This window comes from Poecilia reticulata, linkage group LG9 (genome assembly GCF_000633615.1).
Source record: "Poecilia reticulata strain Guanapo linkage group LG9, Guppy_female_1.0+MT, whole genome shotgun sequence".
Taxonomy (NCBI): domain Eukaryota; kingdom Metazoa; phylum Chordata; class Actinopteri; order Cyprinodontiformes; family Poeciliidae; genus Poecilia; species Poecilia reticulata.
In genome coordinates, this window is record NC_024339.1 from 11,060,652 (window position 1) to 11,078,881 (window position 18,230).

An 18,230-nucleotide genomic window follows, 5' to 3' on the forward strand; every position below is an offset into this window, starting at 1 on the left:
ACTATGACATTGCAACTGCATGTCATTCAGATTGATTTACGGTATTTTTAGACATTTTGTTTCCAGCTTGTAGCTTAACAGGATTGCAGTAGTTGAAAACAAATGTAAACTCAATTTACTTCCTTTGCATAATAGGCTGGTGCACGGTTGGCTGGAAAGGATGCTGCTCTACCTAAGCACAGACAGGAAATTGTATGTTTTTTTTTTCTTCCTCTTGAGGTTTCTGATTTTCCTAGCAGGTTTCAAAGCACAGTTATGTGGGTCCTTTCATATCTTATAGTTACCTTTTAACCATGCCCTTATAGTCGGAACAGAAAGTGACACACTTCCTTGTGATATGCAGGACAATTCACTGTTTCTGATCCTAACTTGACCGTGTAATTTGCAAATAAATGTTGCTCTCATTCTGGTTTTTGTCGGTGTACTGGGGTACAGGTTATATAGTGTAGAACAGCAAATATAGAGATTATGTGCCTGATTTTTCTGTCACAGATTGAATAAGGGTATTGATTCAGATTTTGAACGATAAATGTCAATCTTTTATTTTACTTGGTTGCGAAATTGAATGTGTGTGTCTTCTCAGAATAGGTATAGTAAAACAAAAAATGATTTCTATTAAAATGTCCAAACATAAAAAAAAGAATATTTCTGCATCTACAAATACTGTTTTGTACATTTTCCTACAAGATTATGTAAAACAAAGTTTTATATTCTCATCCATTTTACTGTTAATTTCATGTGTTGCCTCTGCACATGAACCTTTGTGTTGTGATCAGTCATTTTTTTATATTACGACCAGAGGCAACATCACGCTGTTTGTGTGAGAGAGCAAGAAGATTTACACAGGAACAGAATTTTACTACTTTAAGACAAAGACTTGATTATTGAGTTGATATTTCAAAGCATCTTTGACCCCAGATATTAGCGAAGTTGGTGTTACTAAAAGCAACTGCTATGTGTATTTCCTGTAGAAAAGTTTAAACTTTCATATGAGATTTCTTAATCCAGACAGAATTTGCTTAACAGGGGAAGCCAGAGCAACATTGTTGTCATATGTCCACCTTTCTGTTATCTGATGATCTACTCATTGTAGCTGTCTGAATGAACAGCCAGCATGCCTTTATTGAAAATGTTCTTCCTTTCTAAAAGATTTTTAACATCTTTTGTCCACACATCTACACTGTATTTTAACATACCTTTGCTAGCTAGCTAGCTTTATGCATCCATCATGGATTAGTGTACATTTATTTCTTGTTGGCTGAACAAAGTTTGTACATTTCTGTGGAGATATGGGCCTTAAATTGTATTCATAGTGGTCTTAAAAATGTCTTATAACATCTTAGATTTGAGTTGATTTCTCAGTATTTTAGTCACCAGATTTAGGGTTAAATAGTTTTTTTAATTTCATTAGCATTTTCTAGCCACATGATTTTCCCTATCTGCCAAAAGTATGAATAATTTTGGGCTTATATATATATATAATTCCACAAACTCCATGATCTTGTTTGAACCAAGCCACCAAATGATTTGTACTTGCAGTCATGTTGTTATTGTAACTATCTCTTGTGTCCCAGGATATTAAGTAGCAACCGGAATACTTTTGCTTTGATGAGCTGTGATGAGAACACAGTTACTAAGCAATAAGGTGTTATTGCTACTTTGTTACTGTTTGATGCCCAGTTTAAAAAAAAAAACCTTGTTTGCATCTATCACTTCCTAATAACAGGAAACTACAACAAGAACATACTCTTGTATAACACACTTTGAAGACAGAAATTCGTCCTGAAGTAGGTGGCTCAGTTGATGTGAAAGAAGGAGTGAGGCATCATGGGAGGTTCAAATTGAGCCACCTCGGAGCCATCAATGGAGGGTGCCAGAGAGCCCCTTTTGTGAATAGGGTCAAAGCTGGGGTGTCACAGGCAGCACCCCCACTATTACCCTCATTGTTGGCATCTTACTCACAGCCTCTGTGTTTCAGGTGTTGCTTATCTTAGCTCATGTTGTGAGAGGGTTGACTGTTGAGTTTGAGTTGCCTTTGCAGCGATATCACAGTATCTTTTAATGAAAAAAATGTAATGTTTCCCTACTGGCTAACACAAAATTAAGCAAGCCTAAAAACAAAATTGCTCATGTAAGGTTACTGCAGCCTGTGGCATTGACATTCATACTTTGCATAGACAGACACCACAAATGGATGAGTAACAAGATAAAAAGCATGTTTTTTTTGTGCAATGGTGGCATTCAGTAAAAACAATTTGAGCTCTTAAAGTTTAGAAGTTTTATTATAATTTTCTTAAAGCTTAGGGACACTGCAAAGCATTTGGATGCGGAAAGACGGGATATCATTAGATTACTTAAAATTGTTTATCCTATGCTATTTTTGACTTGTCTCAGAAGTTTGTTTGGATCTGGGATGGATGGAAACCAATAAGATTTGCTCATTATTGTCCTTGGTCACCAGGGTAAATACTATTAGCAGAATAAGCTGATGAAATGTTTTTCTCTGTAGTAAGCATTGAAAACATAGAGGAACATACTAAAAATCAAAGCTTGTAGAGTTCTGTGTGAACCATAGGTTTAAAACAGATGGTATGTCAAATCTGAATTCTTGGTCAAAATTTCAGCTTCAGAAGATATTCAAATGGATTTGTTTCTATTTTGGAAATTCACTGTTAACTACAATTATTAGAAATCTTTGGGTGTTTTATTTTTTATGGGTCAAAGTGGGAGATTATGGAAGTTTTTAAATATTACAATAACTTTAGAGGAAATATTTTCTTTCTTTTTCTACCTAATAACATTCTATCCAACATCTGATACAAATTTTAATTAAGTTTCTAAATATAAACAATCAGAAAGCATCATGCCACTGTAATGTTTTTCACCTAAACTGAAAACAATGTACCTGTTTCTATCCACATTTCTAGGGTCTAAAAACAAAGATTTTTCCATTTTTCAAAGTCAGTATTATTAGTGTTGGTTATCTGTGCCATAGGACCAGAGCCTATCAATATTAAAGTGATGCTTCCAGGCTTAATGTTCTGCAGTGATATGATTTAACATGTTTAACATAGACATGCTGCCTTAGATGACAAGGAAAACGTTGCTCTCCCTACCCCCAATTTCTCTTGCACTTGCAGATGTGCTCATGCGTACTGCTTTTAATGATGATTTCAAAAGACAGCAAAACTCTGCACTGCGGAGAACCAGCATATATATTTGGTAGCTGGATTAATCAATGGCTATAATGGCACATTTTGTTGTAATATGAATTTTAAGAGCAATATTAAGCCATCCTAAAAATGGCTGTAATTGATTTGATCGATCATCTCGTAGTTTTAAGGTTTTTTATTCATTCTACAATCCATTCATTCATTTAATTAATATATTGTTTTGAGTTTAAAGGATCAGTAGTATGTAAAATTAACTTTTTTTGAGCTTTACCTCTTGTTATAATGTTATTCTTTCATCAAAAATAAACTTGGAGTTTTGCCTTGATTCTTTAATGTATGTTTGAGAAGTCCTTTAAGGTCCTGTGGTAACCATACAGTTGTGCAAAACACCTGGATGGAACAGAGCATCGCCTTCAAAGACAAAGCTCCTTTTCGGAACTGCACTTTCCAGGTTTCCGAGCTTCAGCACTACAGACCACCTCTTTCCCGTGTTTCCCCACTCAGCTCCTTCAGACTAGCCAGCAGAAGTTAGCCAATTCCTGGTTGAACTGCGCATCACCTGAGCACATCAACTGAGCTCAGCTGAGCTTCTCGGTGCAACGCTGGTAAAAACTTTAAAGGGTTAGTAGAGGAGAGATGTTGTGATGACTTCCTGAGGGTGGAGTTGCATAAAGAGCAAGAGTTTCTTAAAGAGACAGAGGCCCAGTTTCACAGGGTTACATCACAAAGTCAAATCTCTTAAGTTATATTTTATATATATAGCATTTCTATAACAACTGTAGGTAAAATATTTGATGGTGCTATAACATGGCACCACATACCTGGAAAATGCATAACACTGCTGCTTTAATGCATAATTAGAGCCAATTTGTTCTGCATGGTATTCCTGGATTTAATGGAAACTATTTGCACCACTAAATGTAATCCCACTCATCGGAAACATGTAGAATGGGTCCAATCATGACCCCAGCAGCTGATGTGTACCTGAGTCACAGTCTTGGTTCTCTAAATCTTGTCTCAGAGGGAAAGAAACTGTGTTGCAACAGATGCACCCTGATCAAATACCTTTAAAGTGACCGTTCCACCTCTGCTGTTCACTCAACACCTTGTAATGATGACAAACTGTCTTAGTCTGAGCAGTTGCTTTAGATCTTTGGTCAGCTGGAAGATCAAGTTGTCATCCTTTGAAGTTTATTCTAATGAAAATGTTGTGCACATGAAAAGGAATTCATGAAATATATTTCATGAAAGCCCATTTGGGGGCACATGATCACCTGTAGTGACCCTGTTTTTTTGTTTTTTACATTTTACAAGCGCTCCTCTGGCACATCTAATTTAAACTGGCTTAAACACACAATTTATTGGCATTTTATACAATATAAAATAAGAGAAATTGCCCTGGTAAACACACCTCTCGAGCATTACATATTCTGTTCTCCATTGTTTTTTTTCTTTCTTCAGAATTTGTTATAAAAGAGGCATTTTTGAAAGTTGGTTACAGTGGGTGTGGAAAGTTGGGATGAGTGACTTCATTACAGCCCTTTATTACAAGAATGTCTCGAATCCTCTGGGCCAAGTTGCAGCTGTGGCCATGAGTTGCCCCCCCCCGCACCTCTTCCTCTTTCCTCTCCAATGTTGTCTCTTTTGAAACCTCATCATGTTTGGCTGCATTTGCCTCCTCTCCAGCGCTGTTGTGAAATCTCTAAGCCTTTATCTTTTCCTTCATGACTAGGCTAGCTCAACATGCTGAGGAATTATGAGCAGCTATTCCCATCAGCCAAACGTACATCACCATTGGCGACTGCTGATTTGTGTTATATTTGCCCTCCACCACTCCTCCGGATCTAGGGCTTATTTTAGCTCGGCAGAGAAAAGGAAAAGGCTCAGACGCGAGTATTTTTAGAAATACGTGGTAATAGGGCTCTTTTAAAAAAAACTTTCAAAGTGTCATGTCATAGCCCTACAATTTGTTTGTTCTGCTGACTTTCCGTTGCATCCTTCAGGGATAATTCCAGTGTGCAACACTAGCTTAGCAGAGCTGGGCATGTCAGCAAGGCTTAGGATGCATGCTTATGATGGACACGTCTGCTGATGTGAGTGGGGATGAGGTAATGTGCTGTACCACACTGCTCTAATTTGGGAGCAACCTTTGACTAACACAAACGCTTCTTTGTCTCATAGCTATAAAAAAGTACGTTTTACTCTGCAACCTTGAAGTTCCAAAGTTAAAAAAAAAAAAAAAAAGTGTTTCATTGGCCAACTGAATTTTCAGGTTTGTTGAGGCCGTTATTTTTTTCAGTGGGAGCATTATCCAATGACTGTTGATCATTTACAAGTGATTCTGGGTTTTGAGGAAGATTTTTTTATTTTGTTTTTTTTTGGTTTGCTTGTTTTTGGCGCTATCGGCCAACTCTGAAGCAAAGGCTTGAAAACTCCTCGTCTGTCAGGCTACCACAGTGTTCGCCAAACCCACCCCCATCCCCATCCCCCAGTCCCAAGAGAATGTAGGCCTCAGCCCAAGCTCTGTGCGGCTCTATAATGCTGTAACTGGACAGCCTTCATTGGGTCAAGTGGAGATTTGCTTCGGAATCTAGGGGAGATTTTGTAATGCTCTCACCAACCACCAGTGTGTCAGGATAAATACAAGTTTGAATAATTGGGGAAAAAATGATTCCGTCTTTGGCATGAGATCACAGATTTGAAACAAAATGCAACAGCGTGAAGGCAAGAAGTTGAATGTCAGGAACATGTCTTGTCTTAGTTTATCAGTTTCTTATCTGCATACCTCTGATTCCTTAGACTAGATGAGAACTGTTCTTTGCTGGAAATGTATCAGAGATTTGTGGCCAATTCCTCATGCAAGATTTGACCTTCCTATACAGATATTAATCCATTTGTAAGTTTTCTTGACATAAAACTTCAATAATCATTCAGTACATTGGAAGCAAATGCAGATAGTGCAGAAAGTGAGGGAGCACACATTGTATTCGAGGATTTCACTATTTTAAAATGAAGAGAATTTGGATTTCAGTTTGTAAACTAAATGCAACATTTTATGTTAAATTTATTAGGGAAGATAGCATTATTAAGATTGACATTTTGTCCCTGTAGAACGTAAAGTCGTTTTAATTCACACCTCACAACAAGCTCCTGATCAGTACTGTGATGGACTGGCGACCTGTCCAGGGTGTACCGCACCTCTCGCCCGAAACGTTAGCTAGACATAGGCACCAGCATCCCACTAGGAATAAGGGTGTAAGAAAATGGATGGATGGAGAACAGCAAGTAACGCAAAGGAAGCGTGTTTGTTTTTGTTAAGCATTTGGTGAGTGTCTCCTCACTTTCATTTTTTCTTCTTCTCCGCAAATCCCTGAACCTTGCGATGTAATCGTAAAGATAGAGCTGGAACTGAATACAACTGAAAATATCGTGCCATGTTTGCCAAGCTTTATTTGACCTTTGAGATTTCCAGAAGACTGCCAACATTTCCAAATTCAGCATGTTCCATGATGGGCAAAGGTTGAAAGCACAAAATCAATAAAATAGAGAAACTCTGGTGACATCTCACATCTCTCTGCTTTCTCTGATTTCATTTGTAATCACTTTAATGGCTCTGAAAATATCAGACCTTGAGATTTTTTTTTTCTTGCAGACCACAGAGTGTTGTTACCCTGATCTGGTAGCACTACGGTTTGTTTAATTTACTCATGGGGAGAGAGAAGAGTAAAATTTTGCAACAAAGAATGTACATTTTCTCCTTTGTGTTTTATTTATTGGCAAGAGAGAATATACAATAGGATATTGGCTTGAGGGAAATGAGCTGTAGAGCAATCCAGAGTGAGAACTTTTGCCACTCCACTTAGAAGTGCATTGTAGAACAGTTTTGCATGGCTTTCCCATCCTAAAAAGCCTGAAGTTAAACTAAGCAACAATTAAACTGTGACTTGGAGGAAGCTCTGCCAGTCAAATCATCCAACCCCACTGCACTGTGTCCCTCACTCTTTCTTGTGTCCTCTCTCACCAACAGACATAAAAGCGTTCATCACACGGAAACACACATGTGCCAGAAGGCCTCAAACCTTAGGATAATTGCAGTACTGCCAACATCCCAAAAGGCTTATAAGGAAGTTGAAATCATCAAGCCATCAAAGTATCAAAGAGACCAATGCATGCAGACACCATCACTTGTGTTTATGGACAATGACCTTCCTGCCCCATATCTGGCTATTGTTTCCTGGTAGGACTCTGGGCCTCCGTCAGATAGGTCATAGAGTCTCCTGCGAATGCTAAGCAGAGTAAAGGAACACGATTCAGTTGGTGATGCTGCTATTTTAAAACTTTAGATGCTTATTCAGAATATAATCATAAAACAGCTAATAATTGTATAGTATATGGCTGACTCTTTGTCAGTGTCAAAAATGAAATTACATAACATTTCTCAACCCAGATTCTGTGTGGGTAACATCCAGAAGCATGCAGCTGCAGCTCCTGTATAGTCAAGCATCGCAATATATTATTTCTAAGTGCTTCTTATTCATACTCAAGACATTATTGGCATTTAAAACTTGTTAACTTGACTCTAAAAGCCCAAAGACTAAATTTTCATGATAGCTGGCTTTTTCATTTCGAAGATAATTACCTTTTTTACCCACATCTCTAAAACCAAATGCAACGTTTAAGCAAACATTTGGAACGAGAGCAGCAGTGATGCAAAAATAATGACCAGGAATAAAACATGACATTGCAATACTTTGTTGGACTTAGTTAAGCTTTGATTTGTTGCTAAAATGTTTCTCTCAGATTTCATAGTTTTAAACAAAGACCCAGTTACTGTGCATAGCATAACATTTGCCAAGTAGTAGTTGTAGGTTTCAAATTCTCCAGCCTTTGTGTAGTAATTGATCAATAACATGACTAATTTAATTAGTAGCAATACAATTAGAAGATCTAAAACAACTTGATTGCTGATTTTTTTTGTTGCTGTATAACTCAAATTTTGTGGACTAAATTAGTCACTCCAACATGACCACTGACTGCCTTTTTAGCCAAACCTGGTATGTATGGCAGGATTTCTTGAAAGCTTTGTTTCCCATTTTGATTTGAGTAATTCTCAGCTCAGCTCACCAGTCAGCAATTCTTCTTAATCGACACCTCACTGATCTAATGTAGTCATACATTTTGGACATGACTCATTCCAGGGAAAAATGAAAAAGCATCTCTCAAACTTTACGAGGAAGTGTCCACCACAGGGGGTATTTTATATATATTTCTTTTAGTTTTTTTTTTTTTTTCTTTGGAGAATTAAACGGATTTGATGAATCCTTGAGATCTAAAAGAGGAAGAGGGTGGCTAAGTTCTAACACTAAATTAATTCCCAAGCTAATGGCTGGCTGACTACGTAAAACTGAAATCCTGAAGCTAACAACCCATGGGCCCTCTGCTACACTGTGTAAACCCTAATGATGATGGTATACATAATTTATATTGTGAGTCTATATATATATAAAAAAAAGACTAAGTGACAAAACACACGGGAAATGACTCAGTGGACCAGATGTGCATTTCTTTTTTGGGGGTTTCCTGTCTTACATTTCCCCTCTCTGTGTCTTTTATCTTTCAATTTGTATGATCATTCTGTCTTCAGTTGACAAAGAAATGTGAAGATAGGATACAGCTTGGCATGCTTTGGCTTCTCTCATTGTGCTGTATTTTTTGAAGTCAAGCAGGTAAATAAATGATCAACAGCTGTATTACTTCATTTACTTTGAAGCGACCAGCCACAAACAAAGATTAGATTTAAATGGTTTCGTTCATTGTAGCATACTTTGTGAAACTTTCATTAGACCCATTTTGTTTTTTTTATTTTTATGGTCAAATTACACTAAAGGTGCATTCAAACACCTTCACTCATGCTTAAATTGGGTAAATTTGCTAACAGTATCAAAAATATAACGGTATGAAATTTTATTTTGTAACATTCTACTTTGCAATTGCACTTTTGCTTTGTTCCCAAACTCAACGAGTAATCACATAAAATGATCTCAGTCAGGTCTACAACATCAGAAAATTGTTATAATTGGGACATTAATGTTGAATATTGTGATGACAATGGAGCTACATTTTCCTCACTTCTCTGCATAGATGTCTCATCTGCAAGCTGTTTCATGAGTTGAAAGGCTAAGCTCATGTTCATTCTACTTGCTTCATGCAGAGTGGTTCTAAAATTTCTCACTTCAGCAAACCTTGGTTAGCATGCAAAGAAAAAGGTCAGAGTAAAAGCTATGATTCTGTACCTTCCTTCTAAATCGGTTGCATCAGATCATGGAATGTTAAAAAGCCTTGATCATCCACCATGTCAGAGAAAGATGGACACATGTAAGGCTTAGTAGTTACTCAACTCTGCCATTTATGGCAGTGAAGCGCCCGTCTCTACTAGCTAATGGTTGCTCAACTTCTCCATTAAATTTTTGTCTTTTAAATATTTTATTGTGAATAAAACTCTGCAAGAAGCAGTAGCATGTTGTAGTCTGTAATCATTTTCCTTCTTCCCTGCTGTCATTATGTAGCCATGAAGTAGGCTTCTGTTAATCTTTATGCTGCTTTGAATTGAAAAACCCTGTTGGGCTTTAGAGAACTACACTCCGCTCTCTGGCGCCCAAATGTTCAAACGCACACACAAGCTTGGAGTTGAAACTACATCAGCTGGTTGGTGCTTCCACACAGGTTAGAGGTTCTGCTGTTTCTGTGGAAATCTAAACTGCTGAATGAATGACCATACCCTCTTGTGTAATAATTATTGTGTGGTATGTTGATCAGAACATATACCAAGTGTGAAGATTTGCTACCATTGTTCAACACCTTAGTTCTTTTACATGGTCTTTTGGGAAAGCAGCTGGGTGATGCATTAGATGGTTACTATGCTGTCTGGTACTGTTCTTGATCTCTGCATAAGTCTAAAAGTTTCAATTTATGCATAATCTCGATCTTTAAATGCTGTACACATAGATTAAAACATATTAAAACTAAACTGTACTATAATTTTTAAATGTCCCTGGAGGAAAAAATAAAGCCATTGTGGACAAACAGGGTTAAGTATCAATTAGTATTGCTATCTGAGGTCCTGACCTTTGGGGGTCACATTGTTAAGTTTGACTGCTTCTGGAGCTAAACTGGTATGAAAGCAAAACACAGGGCCTTCGATTAGTGTTGGTGTCACTATCAGTGTGTGTAACATGACCAAGCTCAGCTGGAACTGAGGTCATATTGATTGGGCAACAACCCCGGGCTGCCTTATGATACTATCAATTCTCAACTGTATCAATTATAATTGTGGCTGGAAAATATTCCAAAGGTAAAGACAGCTCTCAGGATTTGAGTACAAACACTGGGAGAGTATACCAGGTCATATGATGATGATAATTCGGGAATAACACAAAATTCTCTGAAAAGATGAACATGTCACTTTCAGGTGTCCAGAAATTTCACATGAAACGTAAAGCAGACTTATTCAGGTCCACAATCCTCTTCCTGATATCTTGCCAATTTTATTTGATGTTTCCATGATGTCACCCAACAATCCAGTCTGTTTGGGGTGTTAGATAAGAAAAACAGAAATTACAGATCATCCACAGATGGGTTTCCAGTTGTGTCAAAGGATATGGATTGCCCTAGAAGAGGTTTTCAAAGTCATCACTACCCAAATTGTCAAATTTGTTTACATTTTTTGGTGTGTAAACTTGGTCAGTGGAAATCTGAGTTGAAACTAGGTCAAAAAGTCTTTCTCCCTTTTTCTACCAAGAAGTCATTGTGACTGGAAAAATATTTCTCTATACAGTTTGTAATATAAAAATATATTTAACTGTAAAATTCTTACTCTGTTTCTTGTCTATTAGTTCACCCAATGTAACTATCTTGTAGGTTTTCATTATTGCCATCAAAATATTCATTTTTTTAAAATGCATTTTGACATGCAGTCAGAAGTCAACCAAACAAAACTGTTTTAATCACAGTAGGAAGATGAGTCCTACAGTATCTTTAGGGTCTTGGGTTGTCGCAAGTCTTCTGTGGTCGGTGACTAACGTGAGTGTGTTGGAGCGCTCTCTGCCAGTCTCTTCACATTACTTGATGGATCTTTCTAACACAATTTGCATCATAACCAACATGTGCATGTTGGTGTTTGTTCAGTGAGTCAGCTTAGAGGAGGTGGCACTGATGGAGTCGTGATTTTAAAATAATAAACTGGGACGCTGCTTGTGATACACGGGTTTCAGAACAAAATGGCCAAAATGATTACCCATGAGAGAAGATGTTACATAAACCTCAAACTCCCACATTTTCATGTTTTACAGCATTTACAGACTGGGATGGAAATAAAGATTACAATTTGAAATGTTCTCAGCTAGCTCTGGTATTTTATAATACTATTTCTTAAACATTTAAGGTTTAAGACTTCAGCCAGCTTTATAGAGAAAGTGAACTGCAGGGAGGAAGTGGCATGTGATTTTCTAAGCAGTTCTTTGGTCTTGTTTGTGTAACCACAGCGGTACTTCAGTCTCTTGCTCTCTGCCATCTTTTTTGCTGCTACTGAGTCTCTCCCTTGCATGAAAGGCAATGTGGTGGATAGCTCACTGCCTTCCTGTTGCTCATAATGGCCAGTGTGTTGTGATAGTGAACCAAACCAAGAGAAGGTGACATTTTTTGGCAATCCCCTGCACAGTCGAACTGTCCTCGGTACTGTTCTGATTTGATAGACAATAAGATTAGGCCACTTTATACATCAGAAAATCAAACTTGAAGTATCTGATTCCAGATCAAAGTTCAGTAAGCTAACTTGCCCTTACGTGCTTTGGCTTGTTTGTCAGGTTTGCCAGATGGTTTTTTTATGATGATGTGTACTGTTTCTAGTAATCTTTAATCTTCATTATAAGTTATTCTTTACTCTGAGCTGCGTTGTTTTCTGAAATGCTGGGTAAATATAAGCATACAACCTAATCAGGACAGTTTTGCAGGAAAATTGTTTAACTTGTAGGTTTAAAAGCTTTTACAACCTCTCTTGTCTTCATGCAAATAAATATACTGACTTAGTGGAAGGCAGATTTTACTTAAAAGATTAAAAACTACATAGTAAAAGCTGCCAATGCAGAGCAAAAACATCTTCAAGAGCAGTTCATGTTTCTAAATATGTTATACATTTTGCATAATTGAGAAGGATGTTGGGATGCAGTCTGTTGCCAAAACACTTCGAAACTTGACTATTAATTATTCCACATTGTAATTGACATTAAACTCAAACGATAGTGAATGTATACTAACAGTTGCTGTAAAACGAAAAAAAAAAAAATCTCTTCCTCACCTCAAAGAATTAGTATTTTTATCTCTTGGTTTAATTGTATTGAACGTGAATAGGATGCAATGGTAGCTATTCACGGTCATAGTGGTAACCATGAATAGCCTCCACTTCATCCCGTACTTTCTCTGATGTGTAAAATTCTAAGAGGAACTACTGAATAATGTAAGAGTCTCTTGCTCTGCCACACCGTGTGCTTTATTTGTCTAGCTTGTGTTATGGGTTGGAGGTATCTGGGAAAAAGAAGGATAGAAATTGATTATGCATGTTTGACGAAAACACTGCAGGACTTGGTAAAAGCAAAACAGCACACCACGCATACTATTGACCTGGTTGGATGGGGAAATAAGTCTCAGAGACACAAACCCTGATTGTTGCCAAAGAGGATAAATGGCTTTAATAGAGAAAACTCCAGGCTTTATTCCAGAGGGATAGGCATTGGACATACATAACGACTCATCTGGATTCAAGGGATTTCTCCGTGGGGGGGGACTTTCATCCCAAATAAAGAGTCAGCTTTGTTTAGCACAAAGTATGTAACTAGTGATCTGAATGTGTGAATATGTCTGCATCTTCCCACCCCTTTTCAGGCTTGTAAGGGTGTCTCCGATGAGTACTGAAGTCACTTTTTGTTGTTCACGCTCATTATGAATGATTTGGGAAATAATTCACTAGACATAAGCATTCATCTGGTAACTATAATGTTGGTTGTGGTATTGTTGTTTTTGTGCAACTTAATAATATACACCAAACCAAAAATGTCTTAAGAGTTAAATTTGCAAGCTTTTTTTCTTAAACGTTCACATAGTGACAGACCTGACCCCTTAAATGGTCTTTCCTTTAATAACTTCTGGATATTCGCAAACACACCGTCCAAAGCTAGCTTAATACTGCATAGCCAGCGCTGTAGTCTGAGATCCTTTATATGGACACATGAGAGTAAGACGGTGGTATAAAAATCTTTCTCACGTGCAAAGGCTTTTCTGTGCAGAGAGAGTGTTATTCTGTTATGTTATATAACACCTCACAAGTCTGTATCATTGCAAATAGCTTTTTTTTTACGTTAATAAGGGGATTAGGATTGATATTCAACTTGGCTGTAAGGGGAAAAAAAATGGGTCTCTGCTCAGTCACAAGTCAGGAAGATGAGGCTCAGCAGTATGGAGAGCTTATCTACTTTAATGGACATGTCTGCTGCAGAGAAGGCTGCAGCACCATCCATGTTTTCCTGCTTGCTCGTATTGGTAGCATTACAGTATGGAACATTTTCTAACCTTGTTAGAATAATAGAAATTGAGAACAACTTGTAAAAAACATTCAGCAATCTTTTAAGTTTTTGCTGCAACTGAAGACAGGCTAACTTTGACTTAAATAATAAATCATCATAGGAAATCCATCATATCTAAGCTTTACTATCTGTTGTTTTGAAGGATAGGCCATGTCTTCAGGTGAAAACAATTAAAGTCTGAGGGACGAAGCATTTCGGCAATCAGAATGACTTCACTTTATTTAAAGGCTGCCCCATCAATTCTGAATTTAATGTATTATTTTTTGTTGTGGACAAATATGTTTGTCAGATTGCTATATAGTGGGACAAATGGGACAACATTTTGCTTCTTAAATGAGAATATTTGTATTTAATAACTTAATGTCTTTACTTTGAAGTTAAACCACACTAGGAATTAAAGATGCATTTTTGGATGGGCCACCTAGTACGATAGTTTTCACCATTCAGTCCACCAATGACCACAGTTATCTTATATCTGGCCTTAATCTAAACAGAAAACCTTTTATGTATGTGTTTTGTTTGCATATTTGAATGCATGGAAGAATCGCATACTTTTTTATCAGAGTTCATAAACCTGTGAGATTAGACTAGACCCCAGAGTGTAAAAATCCTGTTTGATGTAAACTGTGCATGAGCTCACGCTGTGTAAATGAGTCACTGCTATAAAAATCCACACCATGCCACCCTGGTAGGATAATCAGGACATAATGTTTCACTTCATTGTATCAGAAAATATTATTTTCTCTCCTTTTTTTCCATCCAGGGGGAATTTACATATTGTAAACACATTATTCTGCTTTTGTTTTATATTAAGCAATATTTAACTTTGATGTGCAAGTCCACCTGCCTCAAGTATGACTCATCAGAGTCCCATGTCGGTCATCAAAGGATCTGATGGGAGTTAAACATTTGGATACAGAGTCTGAAGTACCGAATAAAATCAGGCACCTCACTGCTCAAATTCTAATTAAAATAGATAAAACAATTCGGAGCACCATTGTTTTTTTAACGTTTGTCATTTTCACTCTCATTAAACGATTCCCAAGGTTTCTTTCCAAGCAACCATGAATACTGCGTGCATCATGTGGAGCCATGTTTTAAAAAACGTTAATAAGAGAACAAGAACCAGAAGAGCTCTAAACTGGGCTAGAGTCTGTTTTCCATCCAACACTCCATCCAACATCAGCTCATTTGGCCTCATCCTAAAAGCTATAAGATATTTTGCCCTTGAACACAAATGCAATTCAGGGCAGTTGACATGGTTTTCATGGCCAGTTAGCAACTCAGAAATTATGGCTCATGATTCATGAATTATGATTCATAGTGGTCAGTGTGTTATGTACCCAAAGGAATGGAAAATAAAGGGTGTGGATAAGGATTCGATAAAGATGTCACTTACTAAGTAATTGTTGTCACATGTCAAAATTTGACACTTGTAATTATAGTCAGAATCCACATTTGATTGTAATTCACTTTGCTCAGAGGGTGTAAAAATTGGCCTCAATAGCTTAACATTGATAACTTTATGAGAGTCAATAAAGTTTTTGAGAATAAAGTTAAGACATTTATACTACTAATGTTGTATCGTGTTCTTCTGTAATGTTTGGTGATCCACAAATTGGACACATAATGAATAATGTATGTTACTGGAGGAAAGCCAACAGGACCTTGTGCTGCAAGTCTTAAATGTCAATATTTCCTGTATAAAGAAAGTATCTCACAAAGCAACTAGACAGCTTTAGATGGCATTACTTTGTTTGGCTAATTTCACATTTGAAAGACTGAAAACTTTAAACTTTTTGTGTCAGAGCATGACAGAAAAATGCCCCCAAAATGTAACGTATTAGACAACAACTTTTATTTTAAGATTCCTAATTATTATTTAAAATCTAAAAAACTAATAGTCATCCAGATTAAAATTGAGCTGCTTACAAATTCCTTGATAATGTTCCCTTTTTCTTGTCAGTACATTTTGCTTGGCTGTTTTTAAGTAGTCTGGACTGCAATCAAATTATAATTAATCATCTTTAGTTCAAAGTGATTATCATCATTAATTTTGGAGCTTTAAAGTAAGAAACCTATAACTTTTTGAAGATGAATTAAAACATTTCTCAATGGATAGTCCATGTATGCATATTTCCATAACTGACTGGTCATAAATGCCAAGTGGGGAGGAGCGTGTGAGGGGGAGTAGAAGTGCAGCCTCAACTTTCCCAGAGGCTCATGCAAGCGTCAGTTTGTGTTATAAATCATTCAGAGACTCTCAGAAGGGGCACAATACATTTTTATCCCTGCTCTCTCAACACTCCATCCTATCGCCCTGTTTTATTATTGAATACAGTTCCTTTGAGCATACAGTCTGCCACACGGCTCCATCAGAATCAACGAGCGGGCAAGAGGTTGGAGGTTTAACTAAGTGCTCTAAAGAAAAGGGTGACAATTTAAGTGAAAAGGAGTGGAAAAAACAACTAATTTATTCAGAGTTTAAGGAAAAGTCACAGGGTCATTACAGAGCTGAATAATAAATAAGCTTCAAGACTGTAGGGCTACTTGTAGGGAGTTTGTTTCTGTTTTTAGGCCAGTCTGTGTTGCGGAAAGGTCAGCTCGTGTTCGCTGGTAACACTGAATGCTTCACCACCTGCTTGTCAGGACAAAAACGGCGCAGTAGCTGACAGCGCTCTTCTGTCAGGGCAACTCGCTCAGATTTGATGCGTCTTTGTGAATACATTGCGTGCGTCTGTGTGGGTGAAGGAGAAATACTGTTTGTGCTTGCTGATGGGTGAACAACCGAAAGGTTGTGTTGGTCCAGATTGTTGTGATCTGTCATTGAACATTAATAGGAGGTTCATGAAGAACTTGTTCAGCAGCACACAGAGGTCAAATCCCCTCCATCCCTCCGCTGTGTAAAATGATTTTAGGTGGAAGCTCTGATCTTTATGATCCGCAGCATAAACAAGTAGAAAAAACCCCCCAGATAAAATATAACACCTGAAGTCTATTATTTTCTAAAAGCTGATAGAGTAACTGGCAGATACTGAGGGGATAATAACCACTGACAAATACGAAGGGAGATTTTTAATGCCAGTTGAGTCATTTCACAGTGTGCTCATCCTGTAGTTATATGAAAGCTCTACATGTGTTTGCACAAGGCGAGTATCACTTTTATCACTCTTATCTCTTGTTTTATTAGCCATTCAACATAAGGAACGTTTTACACAAAAAGCTAAATGCAGCTCTGATAAGAGTGGATAGAAAGCAAACATCATTTTGGTGTGTGGCGTATTTGCCAAACATTTCCATGAGCTCATAGAATCTCTTGGCAGTCTCACTGGATGAACTATAGAGCAAGGCTGCCACTAAAAACCCTTTTTTCCCCTATCAACTATGTTTTTTTTGTTTTGTTTTTTTTAATTAGTCTAAAAAATAAGTCACAAGTAATTTTAGTTATTTGTCATTTACTTCACTCAGCCAAAAAGTGACTCCTCCAATAAAAACTTAACACAGTGTTGTTTAAGTTAAAGACTTAAACAACACTGTTGTAAGTTAAAGTCTTGGATCTTGTGCCAATTTGTTTTCCTGGTTAATGTTGGTTTGACAAATATTTAAAGTCCACATTCAACATTTTCTTTCCTGTACATAATAAAGAGCCATATCTAACTAGCTCCTTTCTTTCTTCCCCATTAAACCTCAGGAACAGTGTTATTCCAGTCATGAGGGAAGCTGACAAAACTGCAGTTCTGGGTTTATTCTGAGGAGAGTGGAAAGGAGAGGGAGACTGAGGATAGGCCAACACATCCTGTCACACGTTTCTTACCGGTAAGTCGTCGTCACACACCTCATTCTCTGTTGCTTTTGCTTTCATTTTCTTTGTTATACTCATCCTGTCTCTTACTTTTCACCACTGTAAGCAAACATTTTACCAACCAAGGGTTTTGCACTGGTGCATGCTCACATAGAAATGCTCTTCTTTGCACAGTTACATAAACAAACAGGACAGCTATGAGCCACCCTTATACTGGGTCCTGGTTTCCCTTGTGTTGAAAGCTCAACGCTCAACTGGCTCTCTAATGTGCAAATACACAACAGGGTTAATCTTTTCTTCTGGCTTTTGCAGCACATGTTCTTAATTGTTTCCCAAATTTCTATTTTGCAAAACCACATCACTCATTTCTATTTGTCAGATAAATGTAGCTTATTTAGTTTATTGAGTATAATAGTTATGTGATCTTAAAAGACTTTTGGTGATTTTTTTAAAGCCAGAATTCGGTACTTTGTTTTTCTTTAGGTGTAGTTTTGCTAAATCAACTCCATATTGTAGCAAGTGATGAAAGCCTGAGGTTGATCTGTTGTTTTCGAGATCTTTTTGATTTGAGCAATAACATAAATCTGTCTTTGCTGCACAGAGAACCTTCAGCGATCGTTG

The 18,230-nt window shown here is 37.3% G+C and overlaps 1 protein-coding gene across 5 annotated transcripts in view; it reads left to right on the forward strand.

The window, feature by feature from the left end:
- taok3a (TAO kinase 3a) overlaps positions 1-18,230 on the forward strand; it is a 58,679-nt gene that overhangs the window by 1,398 nt on the left and 39,051 nt on the right. For all 5 annotated transcript variants that reach the window (XM_017306810.1, XM_008417865.2, XM_008417867.2 and 2 more), the window contains one exon: positions 17,499-17,623. The gene's annotated coding sequence lies outside the window, so the exon portion shown is untranslated. The remainder of the gene's footprint in view (positions 1-17,498; positions 17,624-18,230) is intronic.